At 40.4% G+C, this 13,281-nt stretch overlaps 1 protein-coding gene across 1 annotated transcript in view; it reads right to left on the bottom strand.

Annotated features, from left to right (window-relative positions):
* The window catches only part of LOC122801063 (P2Y purinoceptor 14-like), a 180,696-nt gene extending 168,672 nt beyond the window's left edge, over positions 1–12,024 (bottom strand). The window contains exon 1 of the mRNA XM_044070556.1: positions 11,913–12,024. The gene's annotated coding sequence lies outside the window, so the exon portion shown is untranslated. The remainder of the gene's footprint in view (positions 1–11,912) is intronic.
* Between the last annotated feature and the right edge of the window lie 1,257 nt (positions 12,025–13,281).

Raw genomic sequence — 13,281 nt, 5'->3', positions numbered from 1 at the left:
GGGAATGAACTGTATATTGCATTCATTATAAAGTTTTACATTGTTGCATTTCTATACAGAACTCACTGCAACAAAAGTTACAAATAGTTATCAAACTAGACTGCATACAAGACACGCAGCCAGACAGTCAGAAGTTTAGAATGTGATTGAGTTTGATAGCCAAACAAAGGCTTCACTCAGAGTGAACATAGCAGTCAAAATATTCTTTCCAAATCATTGAATGCTAATTTCTGTCTCTGCATTTTGCTAACATACTTTATTTCAGCTTTTTGGTTGAGAGACATAAACTTAGATTATTCTTCTTTCAGCTTTTCCCAGTTAGGAGTCGCCACAGAGGATCACCTTGTCTGCTCATGATAGGCAGTGGAGTTTTATGGTGTTGAGTTGCCAGCCCAGCACCCATCCTTCTGCAGAAGGCACACACATGCACACACTCACACCTAGGGCCAGTTTAGAGTGTCCAATCCACCTGCAGCATGTCTTTGGGATGTGCACCCAGGGGAAACCCACACAACCACAGGGAGGACATGCAGACTCCGCACAGAAGGCACCCCAGCCAAGGATCAAACCAAAGGGGGGGTAATTGGAATAGGTGTGTATTTTGGAGGGATATAAGGTTTTTCATTCAAATGCCTTGTTTGCTTTACAAATAAAAGGAGTGTAATACTTGAATACATGCAGGATTTTCCAAATGAAAAATACATGGCAACTGTTTTGAGTACTTACTTGTATATTTTCATCAATATGTTGGAAACTGTTTACTTTCAAAATGTTGCATTATTGGTGACTGAATAGTAAAAATCTGTTCTATAAAGCTCTTGACCCACCCATGCTCCCCAAGATGTATGTTGGGACATCAGCTCAGTGGTAATGAATATGTAGATCTCCATTTAAAGGCACATGGGAAAACGCCTTCACACTAAGGAAGTGTTGGAGTTAGATTCAAAGTTTATTACAAACCATTTGACATTGCAATTTGATTGTTATGACATTACTTGTATTAACTTCCAAGTTTCGCACGCTAATTTCTCAGTCAAGTATCAGCTTTAATAAAAATATGGTCTACAGTGGAAAAGGGATAAAGTATGACACACTTATTTTTCACAGGCTGGAGAACATATTTTTTCTATATACTGTTAACCACATGGACATTTACACAAGAGCATTAAACAGAAAAAGTGTTTGGTTTCTTTGGTTTTTGGATTAAGCTTGATCTACATTTTGTTGAAAAAGTAATTAAGACTAAATCTCTGTGTTGCAGTTAACTAGTTTTGCTTGATTAATACTTTCACATTTATTTCACCACTGTTCTTCATCAGTAGCACACTGTAATTGAATATGCACTTGGGAATTGCATGTTGTTCCTTTCAAAAGTATTACAGGATTTCCCTTCCTATGTTGTGTCTTGCTTTGATTTTCAGTGCTGTATATCAGCTTGTGCAAAGTTTAAAAACAATTAGCAAGAAAGAAAACTGATCGTCTTAAAATGCAAACAAAAACAGTTTCTCAGACATTAAGTTGATTCCAGAAATATGTAAAGGTATGATAATGATTTACTCATGTATGTGTTTCAAGGCAGAGCATCTGTCATACCAGTCATGCATACACATTTATGAGATGAATGTATTTATTTCAGTTGTGCATAAACATTTCTTTGAGATGAAGTTATTAATGTTTTCCCATTTGGAAAATCAAAGGAAGAGTATTTATTGATGTATTTGATTAAATATTACTGACGATAACAAAGGAAATTGTGTTTTGCAGTAACAGTTGCAAAACACCTAACAATTACCAATGGGATTTGCAGCTGGTCTTTCATAATCAAGTTTGCTAGAGTGTAAAGTGCAAAGCCACAAGGCCAGCTTTAGCAGCACATAAGAATCAAGCCTTTACTGTGACCATGTGACCTGGGACTGAGTAGCTGCTCAGGCATCTGAGTGCAGGTGTACCCATTTTATTAGGGATGGCAGGGAGGAGTTATATGTATATTGCATAAATCCCCAGAGGAGAGTCTGTGATATTCAGCTCACCAAGTCACCTGATAGATTGTAGTCTTCAAAGTGGAAGTGCATTGGCATAAGGAAGGCATTGTAGGCCTCTGCAGTAAATTAGATCACATGTCTCTCTTAACCCAGTGAGTGGCATTATTCCCTTAGGAAACAAAACAACTTCAGTTGATGGGATGCTGGCGCAGGCACAGAACTCCCTTATGACTACCTGGATGCTCATCATCTTTAGATGCCTAGTGCCCTGGCATCAGGGAAGTCCGGGGGTATGGGAAATGAATGGATGCATACATACATATATATTATATACATATATACATACATACATACATGCATACATACTACATACATACATACATGTATATATACATACATACATACAAGAAAAAAGACAAATGGTGATGAAGTGCATTAGGTAGTGAATGAGAAACATGGGATGAGACAAAAGGGAGGGAAAAACATCATTATAGGGAGCATCAGGCAATAAAAGAAAAACAGTGGATGAGAGGAAAGGGAGAGAAGAACATCATGCTAGAGAAAGTGTGTACTCCTGACAGAATTCTAGTCCAGGCCAGCCAAAAGAGCAACAAACGCAGATATTACTTAAGTGGATGGCTGTTATTAGCCACCCCCGCCAAGTGGTCTGATGGGTGAGATCTCCAGGCATCCAACTGCCAGCATAAATAAGCAGTCACTAGTCTCCACAACTGGCACTCACAGGCCAATGGAAACTCACCTGATCCACTTTCAGGAGAGAAGCCATCATCACCATCAACACAAGCAGACAGACAGAGCACTAGTGACTCTTCTAAGTCACCTTTGTCAGGAGAGTTATTGCCCCTGGCTGAGAGGCAGATCTGGTAGCCACTGGCAAAGAACACTAGAGGCAGTGGCTGAAGGAGACAATGGCCTCACCTTCTACTCCATAACTGGGTTTCCAGGAGGATGACACAATGGGAACAACATTTTCACAAACACACATCTTCACTGTTGGCATGTAAAACCTTTTGAAGGCCTTGCTGACCTGAATTCAGTAGTGGCTTCGGTAATAATTGGCTCAGGCTGAGAAAGGAAGAGAGCTCTTTTTTGGAGGACCGGTTAGATTAATGCAAGGTCAAACTTTCACTCCTACATGATCACTGCTGGAAGGAAAATATGAAGTCATAATGTTAAAGACCAGTTTAGGGGTAGTGTAATGGTGGCAGCTCCTGCCTGCCATTTGGAGGAGTGTGTGCAAATTGACAAGATAGTATAGGTAGTCCCTGTGATGACTTAATTGCCTATATCATCCAAAGAAAAAATGCTCCCATTCTCAAAATGTTGGTGCGAGCACCATTTATTCAGGTGTCTGCTTGGGTAGTGGTCCTTTCATATTGTTCTCTCACCTTAAAGGATCTCAGAGGAATTCTACACCCCTAGGATGAACTTGAGCCTGATGGGTTGGCTTGATGGTTGGCAAGACGGGGGGGGGCACTGATAAAAATGACACAGATGTCATATACACCCAGACCTCCCAACCGTTCTGAATTACTTGTTTTTTTTACTGAGTTTTGGGGTCCAAATGAAGGGGTGCCATGATTCCCGAGTGGCACCCCTTCATTTCCGTTTTTTTTGCTTTTTTTTAAATCTTTGCGCTGTCAGAGTTGACATCATCACATGTGCAATGACATCAGCTCCATCAGGCTACCAGACAGTCGGAATTGAGCTCAAGGAGCTCACATCATCATTTCTGGCTGGCTGAATTGAATTGCAAGCTGGCAGGAATGGGGAACAGTGGAGGAACTTGTGTGCGGCCAGGAAGCAGGAATGGGGAATAGAACAGAACAGCAGAGGAACTTGTGTACAGGAAGCTGAAATGACAGAGTTTGCCGAGCCAGGAACTACTCAGGGCAGAGTTTGCGAGCAGAGCAGGGCTTAATGGCAGCAACGACAGAGAAATGTGAACTACTCAGGGTAAGGAACCACTCATTATCCAGGGTAAGGTGTGTGTGTGTGTGTGTGTGTGTAAATGCCCCCATATAATACACTTGGTGGCTAGAGGTATTGAGGCTCAAACCCTGTACCTTTGGTACAGGGTAAAAAGAGCCTACTATCCCTAGCCACCACCATTTCTGAGTGAGTTGAGAGCTATGATGAGAAGTGAGAACATTTTTTTTCTGCTAACAGTTGAAAGTTAAGCTCTGAGCTTTGTCCAGATTTTTTTTGTACTAAGAGTTGAGAGAGCTATGATGAGAAGTAAGAACATTTTTTTGTGCTAAGAGTTTAGAGCTATAATAAGAAGTGAGAACACAATTTGTATTCCCCCATTATTGTTTTTGTGCTAACACTTCAGAGATATGGTGAGCGAGAAGTGAGAACTGAATTTGTATTCCCCCATTATTGGCTTTGTTGTTTGTCCATGTTTTTTGTGTTGAGAAGTGAGAAATGAATTCACTAAATGATGGCTATTAAGTTTCAGTCTTCCTATTTTTCAGACCGCTGCTGATTTGGCAAAGTGGTATGTTGCTCTGACTGTAGTGCATAGAGTCCTCGGTTCAAAACCTGCCAGTGAAATGCATGATGGTAACACAACATTTTATTCTAGCAACTTTACAAAATTATACAAGCAATGTTTAAAATATGTCCCTGGTTTTTGACCTTTTGTCCCCCTCCCCCCCAAAAAAATGAAATTGAAAATAAGTGCAAGATGCTGTGCAAGATGCCTATGGCTTACACTACTGACATTCTATTTATCGTGTGGGTGTGGAAGCAGACTTTTATGATGGAAAAGTTCAAATTGGGCACTTTTGTCATTATTGGTTCATGCGTTTTGTTTCATTGCCTACAGTACAGATTACTGGTAAAATGTTCAAACAATAAATTTAAAATGCACTTTAACATGTGTGTTGTATTATACAAGGAATATAATTTAATAAAGTCAGGAAGGTGTCTAAAGAAAATAACACATGTATGTTTCTTGTTTTGTGTGCAAGGGGCCAATGATTTGAAAACAGCCCAAAGGTAGTCTTTATCCACCACTGGCCAGATGCATTTTCTTTGGATGTGGTGTGGGTTTCAATGCTGTTTCAATGAATGTGAGTTTCAAAGGCAAATAAGTTTTAATGTCAAGCCTATTTTCATTGTGAAACAGTATTGCTTTGTTTACCAGATGATGTCTTTTAGTGTTTCTGCATTGTTGTGCTATAAAATGTAAAAATAAAATCCAAATCATTGTAGAAGTAAAGCAGTATACATACATTAGTGTTTATGGTAAATGGGGTGAAATAGCCAGGTAACAGGACATTGGAAGGGCTGCAGGGGGACTCTGGTGTCATGTTTTGGTTGTCTGTTCTTCAGTTTGCGTTCGAAAGTTGGTATCCCACAATTCCATTGGAGTGGGTGGGGTTACATAATTACATATGCAAATTAGATGTTAATCAGCGTACAGATTTGTACCTATTTTTCATGGGCCTTGTCCAGATTTTTGATGTTTCCAGGTTGAGAGGTATGTATACACCTCACTGCTAAGAGAAACACTACCACCATTGCAGCACCCAGTTCTTCCAATGCTGGAAAACAAAGTGTGTTTTCTTAGGTACACATATTCAGCAGGCGCAATAGTAAATGGCAGTGGTACTGAATAATGCTTATAGACTGTGGTCTCTCTTTCGATAACCACATCGCCACAACAGTCAGGAAATCCTTCTATGTGGCACACCTCATCACTAAGGGCTTTTCATCCAGAAAAAAGGAGGTCATTGTCTCACTGTACTCATCTCTCATTAGACCCATTATAGAGTATAATGCCCCATTTGGTATGTACCTCACAAAACATCTGCAACATTTGGAAAGGCCACAGAAATACCTCACTAAAAGAATCACAGGCCTAAAGCAGATGCCATATGCTGACCTTCTAAAAAAACTCCAGCTATACTCTGTGGCATATCGTCTACTCAGAGGCGATCTCTGCTTAACATACAAGTCCATGTTAAACCCTGAGCTGTTGGATATGCTCCACTTAAAGAAATCCCAATCCCTCAGAGCCACGTGCTCCAGGGATCTAAACCTTATGATCACAATGAACAAAACATGCTGGAGGGATAGGTTCCTGACCCAGAGACTCCCCATACTCTGGAATAGGCTGCCCATACATGTCAAGTAGTGCGCCTCATTGGCCCTCTTCAAAAGGAACCTTGATGATTGGATGGGAGATAGGAAATTCACCCCGGGGATCATGTCAGTCACCCTGCTAGACAGGGGCCCAGAGAAGGAAATATTCTGGGAAGAAATTTCCAGGGAATTGTTATGGCTAGGCTTGCACCTTAGGGCTGATAGCCTAGTACCAACCTATGAACCTATGAATTTAGTACATTTCAAACTCCCTCACCATAACCCCTGCTTCGCAGTGGTGAAGCAGGTTGGGTAGCGCCATCTCAGGTCACTGTGCCTATGCTGACCATGTTGTCTGGAATCAGTGATGTCAGTATCATGACTCACCAGTCCAGCTAGCATAAGGCATCTACTTTATGTAATCAGCCATCGTCACTGCATAGGAGGCAATCTATGAAGTTTCTGTACAGGAAGAATAGGAAAATGTCTTCTCTCTACTGTTCAGCAAGCTGAAGTCCTGCATTGCCAGCTGCTTGAAGTATTCACAGCCACCCAATCAGGTCATGTCAAGGCAAAAAATGGTATTACCTTGTCTGCAGATGCACATTTGTGATTCACATGTCACACAGTAGAGTGCTGCACTGTAACACCAAGATATGGCAGCCATGCTGTACTGTGTTGTCATAACATAACCATGACACTATGTGTGTACACATGTCACATGTCATAAGCATGAACAAACAGGTCATATGAGCCAAGTTCTCTGTAATGTGTCTGGCTAGTATCATAATATGTGAATTCATGCATAAAGCTTTGGAAGGGTTGACAAACACTAGTGCTAACTGACTTCATTAGCATAATGCAGAGCAGTAACTAGGGCAGGGTGAAGGGGTTGCATCTCCAGTGTATGAAGTCAGGAGATGCAACTGGGAGGAGCAGATGGTGTGGGAGTGAACTGCTGGCTTTGATTTTTGAAGCCTTGAGGTTATTATGTGTTCATTAATGAATACTGCACTGCCTTTATAGCTCAGATGAAATGCTCAAGCATGTAATGTGTGAAGTCAGTGCATTGTAGTAACTGTAGCTAGCTGGTAAGCTGGTTGTTCTAGTCAGTTTTAGCATGCAACTTGGTATTTTGAGTTGACTATAGTGTCAGTTTCAGTTGCAGGGTACCAAATGAGCTAGTTGGCTATTGGTAGCATGATATAAAACAGCAAGACATTTTGTACAGCAATGCATACAGGTGTACAGCTTGGAATTAGAAGAGTTTTAGCAAGAGCCCTTTGGATGCATTATTTTTCAGACTCAAGGACTGAGCCAGCCTATAAAGTACCTCAGCAACACCATATTAATGACAGTAAGACAAATATCATGGTGTATGTACAACAGTAAATACATGACACAGACTTGGCAATGTATTGTCTGTCTGTGTCTATAGGGAATTCAAGCCAAGAACATGGGAACAACTGGATGGGCATGCTCCAATGAACGTGGGGTTCCAGGGGCATATGATGAAGCATGGTTGCAGTACATGAATGGGGCAGGCCATGTACACAACTATCTGCAGTTAATTACAAGATGCATAAAAGGCAGGAGGCTGTGGTCATAGTTATGTGCATTCCAGTGTACCATACCTATCCACTGGCTGATGTGTTTTACCCAGAGGCACACAGGTACTCACATGGCTCCTTGGGTGAGTCAATACTTGGAAAAGTTCACTAGCCAGGAGAATGAAGGTTATTATGACATGACGTGTACCTCTGGGAAAAGGTTACATACACAGGAACTAGTTAGAGTACATTTCTCAGGAACTGGTGCTGAAAGTGAATGCTGTAGGTGGTCCTTGTAACAGGTGCAATGAATGGTTACTGATGAAGTACTCCTTGTAAAGAAGAAGACATGGAACATTGTAACACATGGATCCAAAACAGGAGTGGGTCATCAAAACTGAAGTGGCTCATTGAGGTTAAGGAGTTTCTGGTGTCACTCATCAGATGGGGGAACAGTCCCTCATAACTGGACTGTGGCTAGGATATGGAAACTTAGTAGGCACCAGCCATTCATGTGTTATCAAGGGATGTGTGAAATTAATCTCATTTATGGTATTATTCAATGCATGGCTGAAGAAAAGAGAAACCTTTTGAAATGTTGGGACCCACTAGACCGAGTCATGAAATAGAGAGAATAAAGGGACAAAAAAAAAAGCAGATTTACATATACTAAGTCCAAGATGCCATTTCTTTGAATATTCTCTTTTCTCTGAGGTATGGTGATCTCAGAGTTATGTTTGGAGGGTGTGGGGCTTGCCCCCTACAAAAAGAAGTTTTAAGGAGAAGAGTGATCTTTGAGATCTGCTCTTCTCCTGTGTTTTTAGTCTTTTATTTTGGCTCGTCGGCACTCAGCATTTTTGGGAGCTGAAATTTCAATAGGGAGATGAAAAAAGTATTTACCAAGGCCCATCTGCATATCTGTCTTTCCTGCCAGCCTTGGTCTGAAAATGCAGCAACTTTCATGACACGTTGTCTCTGTCAATGTATGGTATTGCTATATTTGAATGTGTAGCAGAATGCATGTGCAGGAGTTATGGAGACATATGTATGTGGTCTGATGGTGTGGTCATGTATTCATGCTTTCATAAGGTTCCACTGGTGGGGGAGGTCTGGAACAATCAGAAAGACATATAGCTGATACAGGCAGGCACCTGTGGCTGGAGAGGATGGCAACATGCAAGTGCCACAGCACCACTTTGACACTGTGTCACTATCTCTCACACTACTGGGGAGAGGTTGCCCACACCTACCATAACAGAAGGGGTTCAGTCAGTGTATACAAGCTTAACAGTGCATGGGAAGCATCCTGTACCTGACTGCCATTTATGGGCTCCACCTGTGTCTCCAGCCCACATAACATCTGAAAAATGCAGGGTATATACCTGACATAGGGGACAGATGTGGCCTGGGTAACACTGACATGACTTCAGAGCTGTTCTTGACACAATTATAATACTCAGCATTAACGAGTTAATGTTTAGGGAAATGGCCCAGCCATAAATGCCTGCTATCCACAGCAGCATAAAGATTGTGAATGTGCTCTTTTGCTTGTGGGAATACATGCATCAGTTGTGCAGTAACATGACGTATATGGACACAGAGATTCCCACACTTGTCTGTATGACCTGATAGCAAATGCATCCTCCATAGGTATCTCTATGAGATGGTGTTACTGCTATCCAGTTTGCCTCCACAGGACATGCAGTCTATAGCCTTAGAAGGTCCAAATGTGAGAAGGTCAGACACAGATCATGCCAAGTCAGTTTACAGAGACCATTCTTGAGACAGCATCACTGTCACCAGTGGGCATACAATCTGCAACTTCTGGTCATGAGCAAAAGCTGAACACCTTTGATGCTTCATTATAGTGCATAGGCACAGTGCTGTAGTCCTGTTCCTTCTCTGTTGCTTGTAACCCCTGATCATGAGCAAAGAACCCCCTGCTCTACACCTTGGATGCCTGGTCAGAGTGCATATGCATGATACTGTAGTCCTGTTCCTTCCCTGTTGCCTGTAGGCACATAGTCTGCCACCAAGGATGATACATTTGGACCAGGATGTGGACAGTGACTGTCATCAGAATCAAAACTGATGATCTCTGTCAGGGTGCACATGCATGGTCCTGTAGTTCTCCCTTTCCTTCCATGGACATCATTAAGCCCTGATTACTCAAGCCAACACCACAGACACTGCCAGCTGTCACATCTGAGCAGTTCCATCCCATTACTGGAGGATGGTGTGATCCCTGACTCTATTAAACCTTCAAGAGCATATGGTTACTGTGATAATCTTCCATGATCATAACGCATTTTATTGTACTGTAGTCTCCTTTGGCTGTGCCCCCATACCTGTGCAGGCAGTGACAGCTTCCCTGCTCATCCTCTAACCAGTGTGGGTATGGTACATGCATTGTCCTTCATATCTCATGTATGACACTGCATACATTCTTTAATTCTAGTTTGTCTTTGTTATGGCCCAGATTGTGGACCAGATGCCATCCCTTTGCCAGTGTTGCAATATATTGCCTCCCTTTATTGCATCTATGGGACTGCTGCTGCTTTTGTATGTTCCTATCCTGTTTCTTTACTCTTCCCTTCTGTTTTTGATATAAATGGTGTGAAACGACCTGTCAAGATGTTTGTCTGCTGTTCCGTATATTTGCACAGTATCAGTTTAAGCAGCATGGAACACATAACAAGAACCATACTGCAGATGGTCAGTCTACATTTGTATTTCCCCTCCTAAGGTGCCTGGATATTGTACACATCCTCTCAGTTGTCCAAATAAATGCTTTACTACATTTTGGTTTTATGCATGAGCTGTATTCTAAGCTTTTGCCAGCAATGTCTTGGGTTGTGCTTTGGAGTCATCAACCAAGATTATGGGTCATATCTGACATCATCTGTAGCACACAGCACACTTGTTATATGAAGCATGATATCTGCTTGCATGGTGCCTGTGTGGATAGGCCTGTCTAGCATGTGTGGGCAACTGCCAATATGGCAGGAAACTCTGGTAGGTTGAAATTTTGGACTTGCAACAATGACTGAATCATGTACACTGCACTGCCCTACTGCTCAATGGTAAATAATGTCCAGGCTGTTACAGATCACCTGACAGCTCATGGTGTGCAGACTCTTCCTGCTGATGTATTGCAGACCCTTTGAACCAGGTGAGGTTTGGTAGCAACATATGGGTTATCTGTAAGGTCCCAGGATCTTGGGTGCAATTGGGATTTATGAAGAAAGGTCTGTATGGAGTTGGTTCTTTCCTCCACTGTCCTGCAGAACCAGATATACTCCTCTATATATTGTAATAGCATATCAAAGAACTACTTTACATTTTGTGATGCTGAAGCCTGTGATAAACCTACTGATTTTTTCACTGGTCATGGAAAAATCTCTGGCTACAGTTAAGATGTTTAAGGCTACCCATTCCTTTGAAACTACAGAAACAGGAATACTGCACAGCCCCTTTGACTCTTTTTGTATGTGGTGCAATTCACTTATGTCCCTCACAATAGTCTATAAGCTGATGATATGTCAGATGCTGTCTGCACCTTCTGCAGTTATGCAGAATGCTATGATGCCCAACATTGCATGCATTGGCTTGGATAGCAACATCCAATACTTACAGTTGTGTTACTGCTTATGGCATTTATAGCATCAATCATTTTATACACCATCAGTCACACCATTCAGAAGGCTTTTCAGCTACACACATTGCACCCGGTTTATACGGTCCTGAACTGGACCACCATTTTTAGTTCCTTTATTAGCCACGTTAGCTTATTTGCATGGAGTTTCTAATTTTATCTTATTATATACTCATAGCATGTGATACATAACTTGCTATTTTTGCCATTGCAGTGTGTCTTTGAATCAGTCACTACCCATGATACTTTTCACAACTCACTCCACTACACATCTGTGAATCCTAGCCTCAGTTCTTTTCACATTCATTTCAATGAAAGAATTTGAAAACTTTTACTGACACAATCTTCCTTAGAAACTGAATTAGTGTACACATCAACGACAAAAATAAATACAAGAAAAATATACCAACTATGACACTTTGAATATTTACCAGTACTAGTTTGTTACAAAACAATATTGTTTAACAAAATCAAACATATTGTGTTATTTTCATTTTAACTAGACTTTCAATACTACTTTTATTTCTGGTATATCTATTCAGTCTAAAAATACATACAGACTTAAAGCACTGACCAAGGCCTACAGATAAGTTCCAAAAAAAAATTACTTACCAAGGGAGTGAAGTGTAATTTATAAAAAAATAACGACAATGTTGAGTCTGAGGTAATCAATGAACAAACCATAAGACCATTCAAAGAGCAAAATATGATAGCAGCAACCAAGAAAAAGTGATAAAGAAAACAGAAGGGAATGCAGTCTTCTGTCTACTTTTATGTTGACATCAACAGGAAACATGATGAAATCACTCTTAGTAGGTTATTGCAAAAGGATGTACTGTTAAAGGGAGTGTTGATATAAACAGACTTTTAGAGTGTCACCAGCAAAACACCATCTATGTTGTTTGAATTTGGAGATCTGAAAATGAGTTCAACTTTATTTCAGAAATGTAAATACCATTTGGACAAATGCATGTACTTCACAGGTGCTGGATGACATGTCACTTCACCTCATATGAATTCCCAAATGATTCCTTAATGGGCCTGCAACATACTCTCGCCTGTATGCACATTTCATTATTTTAAGGTAGTACAGCCCCCTAGCAATATAGGAATATACTAGCCCAAATGACATGGGAATACTGTCTTTAGTCTCCTTCACAAAAGCTGCAAATGAATCATTACTCTCCCAGTTAATGTGCTGCTTTCATAAACTTTCTTGTACACATATTCATGCAACCTTATGTATTTAATTGGTTTTAACAGTACTATGATAATATGTTGTTCATTCTCATTTCATATAAAATTTAGTGTAGTTACTATGCTGTTTATTCTCAATATTATACAATGTTTAGTGAAGCCATCTTGCATATACTTTGTAATTAATTTCACAAGTCTTCATATGTTTCATGTAATCAACAGCTAATCAGTCAATAAGCAGGTGTACTTGTATCTATATACATTATGCTTTAATACTCTGTGTACAGTATGTTGCATAAACTTTTAGGCATAGTTGTCTGCAACTTAACAGTCTATTGTGCAATGCTATATAAGCTAGTATTTGTATTTTAGGAATAGAGACTAATGAATACTGAATCTTGCAAGTTAAAAGCTATTGTTTTATTTGTAAAAATATTATGACTATGAATAAGTACTCCTGCATGTTAAAAGCTACTGATTTATGTATGAAAACATCATTTAGTTGATATGTTAACCTTAATGTTTAATGAATTGTAGATGCTTAACATTGCATGCTAAACCTTATTACCTTTTGTGTAAAATTATACTGTCTAAGTGGGGTAGGTTGTGGTTGAAAAAGGTCTATGCACCAATTAATTTCTGCAGAAGTAGGGAAGTAAACAGATAAATACTATTGCCGGAAATATGGTAGCATTGCCATCTACCAGGAAATTTTCCAGATTATCATGAACTGACAGTCAAAGTTCAGTTATCTGATTTTACCACCTTTGAGTCTGATAACTGT

The sequence above is a fragment of the Protopterus annectens genome, chromosome 4.part1 (genome assembly GCF_019279795.1).
Source record: "Protopterus annectens isolate FY-2018-M chromosome 4.part1, PAN1.0, whole genome shotgun sequence".
Classification (NCBI taxonomy): Eukaryota; Metazoa; Chordata; order Ceratodontiformes; family Protopteridae; genus Protopterus; species Protopterus annectens.
This window is presented reverse-complemented; position numbering and strand designations above follow the sequence as displayed.